The sequence below is a fragment of the Malus sylvestris genome, chromosome 13, assembly GCF_916048215.2.
Source record: "Malus sylvestris chromosome 13, drMalSylv7.2, whole genome shotgun sequence".
Classification (NCBI taxonomy): Eukaryota; Viridiplantae; Streptophyta; class Magnoliopsida; order Rosales; family Rosaceae; genus Malus; species Malus sylvestris.
In genome coordinates this window covers 31,215,247-31,218,939 of record NC_062272.1, presented here as the reverse complement: position 1 = coordinate 31,218,939, position 3,693 = coordinate 31,215,247, and the positions used below count along the sequence as shown (strand labels likewise).

General features: G+C 38.1%; 1 long non-coding RNA gene across 1 annotated transcript; it reads right to left on the bottom strand.

Annotated features, from left to right (window-relative positions):
• Positions 1 to 2,663: 2,663 nt before the first annotated feature.
• LOC126595502 (uncharacterized) lies at positions 2,664 to 3,426 on the bottom strand. Its single transcript, XR_007613562.1, has 3 exons — positions 3,223 to 3,426; positions 3,061 to 3,127; positions 2,664 to 2,954 (listed from the first exon to the last, which is right to left on the bottom strand). It is a non-coding gene; the product is annotated as an uncharacterized LOC126595502 (long non-coding RNA).
• Between the last annotated feature and the right edge of the window lie 267 nt (positions 3,427 to 3,693).

The following is a 3,693-nucleotide window of genomic DNA, read 5'->3' as shown; positions in this document are numbered from 1 at the left end:
GTGAAACAACTATTTAAACGTTATTTTAAAGCACATAACCAAAACTAGGTAATAACTTCTCATACATTGCTTGATTGGGGTGTTTGAATATATAACGTGGCCTACTTAGCCTCAGGAACATCCTTATATTTTTAGAAAAAATTTCCGATCACCCACCCGCCGTCACACACTGGCCAAGGCACGTGCTTAGCACACCAAGCGGAACAGTTAACGCCATTAGGGAATATTATGTTAAAATATAGAATATGCCGTTAAAGATACCTGACACCGTTAGAATATTCCGTCAATTTTGACCAAATATTCGCCTCCTTCTTCCTTGGTTTGCCGTAGTCCGGCGCCGGCGCCGCTGCGATCGTCAGTATCTAGAAAAACTTCATACCTTAATATCTCATCCAATTGTCAACCAAACTTCATGAAATTTGTCTCAAAACGAAGCTCTAAATGAGTATAACATATTCTTAGCTTTCTAAGATCCAAAAAACCACGAGAAGTGGTATGAAATTCCTTCACTATTCTGGCTAAACCTACAACTTTGCAAACCCTTGTAATCTAACGTTCAAAACTTTCCAAAATTTCTCCCAGAGCTTCATAGAGTAGTTCTAAGACTTCTTCGAGCCTCAAAACGCCATGAAAAATACACAACCGCCACTAAGCAACAAAGCCCTCGTCGAAGGTTATGGGTTCTCGGGTTTTTCGAAGTCCTCATGTTCCAACCAAAGGTACGATTGTGATCCTGAGCTTGCAAGGAACCCAAAAATCACGTCCACAACCTCAATCCGTGCATGAAATGGTTGGTTGAAAGCTTGTCCGTACAATTGTACAGAAATGGAAAGAAGTCCGAGAGGGAAGGAGAGAGAGAGTCAACGAGAGAGTGGGTGTATGTGTGTGTGTGGTCCAGGTTTGGCTACTCAAACAAAACAAATAAAATTTTTAAGTTTCAATTGGGTCCAAAAAGTTAGGAAGAAAATGAATTGGTCCAAAACCATAGCCCATTTACACACACACAACTCAATGCTCAAGGGTATATAAGTCATTTCACACCATCGATAAAATATTTCGAGACGGGCTGTGAAAAACTTTATTTAATGGTTAGAACAAAATTCAATATCAAATCAGCTCAATAAAACTTGCCCAAACAAAGTAATTTATCAAACTTCCAATTTTACCCTTAACATCAATTTTGGCCCCTAATGTCAAACCCTCACTGTTGGCTCTACCTCTCATCAGACCTTGTTGGTGTTTACTTCAGCTTCGTGGTTTTCAACTACATGGCTTTTTGCAACTCACAACAAGAAAACCATGAAAACCTTGCTTTTCAAGTCCATGGTATTTTCTTATATCTCAAATTCTTTGTTTTTTTTTGTTTGATCTTATGTTTGATGGAGATGTTGAATACAGGGTGGCTCGATATGATTATCTTGGGTTTCTCCTCTAAAGCTTCATAAAACTCCTCAACACCACAATTTTTTCTAAATTGCTCGAAATCAATCGACAACACCGCCATCATCCTTCATATGCACCAAATGCCATTCCAATTACTAAAAATGCAATTGATGGCCAATACCAAGTAATAGGTGTAATCAAATTATATATTTTGTGTGGTTTAACAGATTTAATAGAAGGAGGAGGAGAGAGAAACAAGACCTGGGAAAGGAGAGCCTGTCCTGGAGTCATGGGGAAGAAGCCAATGAGCGAGTATGTGAGATTGAGCCATGGCTTCCGGTCGTCGAGCTCGGTTTGCGCAAAGTAGAAGAGCCAAAGGTGTGCAAATTTCCCCACAAAACCCTTTATTTGTTTATGGCACACAGAGAATCAAGCTCATCAATTTAAAGGTTTTTTTTTTTTTTTTCTAATTTTTTTAAAGTTCTAAAACCATTTGTCTTCAAATTTGTAAAACCCACCATCAATTTATTTTATATTATTTTCTATGCAATTTCTCTATTGTGGCTGTGATTTGACTTTTGAATCTCAATAGATATGCTGATTGCAACTTGATTAGAAAATTAGTCTTTAATTTTCTTCGGAATACGAAGTGTATTCCTCTTTGTTTTTCCGTTATTCTACTGGTATGGATCCTCTAATTTAATTTATTTTTTAAAAGCAGTTTGAAGGAATTAAAATGTCCTATTTGGAGTAAGTGATCCTAGTTTAGCAAATTGGCAGCAACCTGAAGGAGATTGCATGCCCCTCACAGCAGTGCAACTTGGACCGATTTATCCTATATGAATTGCTTTACAAATTGTCATATTTAGAATCCAATATGTCCCTAGCTATTCAAATTATGTGTCTTTGCAATTTGTAAAATTGAAAGCCCCTACATAAAAACTGTAAATTAATAGAGCATTCAAACAAATTAGTGAAAGATACACATCCTATACTTTAACATTAGAGTAAAAATTATTTACTTATTTGTCTAGCATATGAGCGCGTTGCGTTCGTAATTGAAAAAAACAGTTAATTATAATTCAAAAGAATCATATTCATAAGGAAAATTTGCATCAATGTCAAATTTAAGAAATAGCGATAATATCAATGTTCAGTTTCAAAAATAGTGTAGTAGCCATGTTTATTTTCAGAAATAGTGCACTACCCATGTTTAATTTCAAAAATAGTCAGTTTCAGAAATAATGAACTACTCATGTTTAGTTTTAGAAATAGTGCAGCAACCGTGTTTAATTTCAAAAATAGTGCATTACTCGTGTTTACTTCACGCGCCGCCATGCGTCCCTGTGCTCCAGCCACGTGCCACCACGCACCGCCGCGGTACCGTCGTACTCAACATCGCGATTTGGTGAGTAGACGCCAGACTCGCAGTCGTCAGAGCCACGCACTGGTGTGGTGAGGTTAATAAAAATTAATGGAATATACCTCTATAGTTCGAAGATTCCGTTAGAGTTAACGTAATTTTAGCTCCTGCCGTCAAAGTTAACGGTGATCGTCATTGGCCGCCGAAACTACAGAGAATAAGCCAGAACATTGTCAAGGCCTCCCCGAGCTCGATTTCAACGATTTCACAGTCTAAAAGCAACTCAAAACATGAATTAAGTTCTAGGGGATTACCTAAATTCAAATTTGGACCAATGGCCTCAGATTTGAAAGAAGTTGGCCGGAGTTCCTCGCGCATATTCTGGAAAAATGCACCGAACAAATGCATGCATTTGAACAAAGATTTCCAGCGTGATTTTTAAGTTAACAACCCTTAAAAAAGGATCAAGAACTTACCGAAGTGAAATGTGGGAGATTTCATAGAGAATTGAACCTTGAACTCGCCGGAGTTCGTCCGTTTACTCTCGTCGGAAACAAAAAACATGAACGCAATGTGGATGCTGAGGTTAGCACATCAATTCATTCCCAAAACCTCATGAATCTTGTCACCATAAACCAAGAAATGGAAACAAGAGGAGGAAGCTCCTTAGCCGCCTTCGAACTCGACAATTTTCACCGGAGTTCATCGCCGGAGTAGAGAAAACATGCATAGAGAGTTAATTCGTTTTAAACCCATAGATTTAAGTATGAAAAGCACCAAACAAAAATGTAGGTGGTAAAGATATTCTCAGATTTAGAAATGAGTTTCACCTAAGTTCGAGTTTATGAGTTCAAGCTCTTGGCTTTAAAGGTAGATCACCCCACGGTGCTCCGATGGTGCATGCAAGGGCATCGCTAGGTTCCTTGAGTCTTAGGAAATCCAACTAT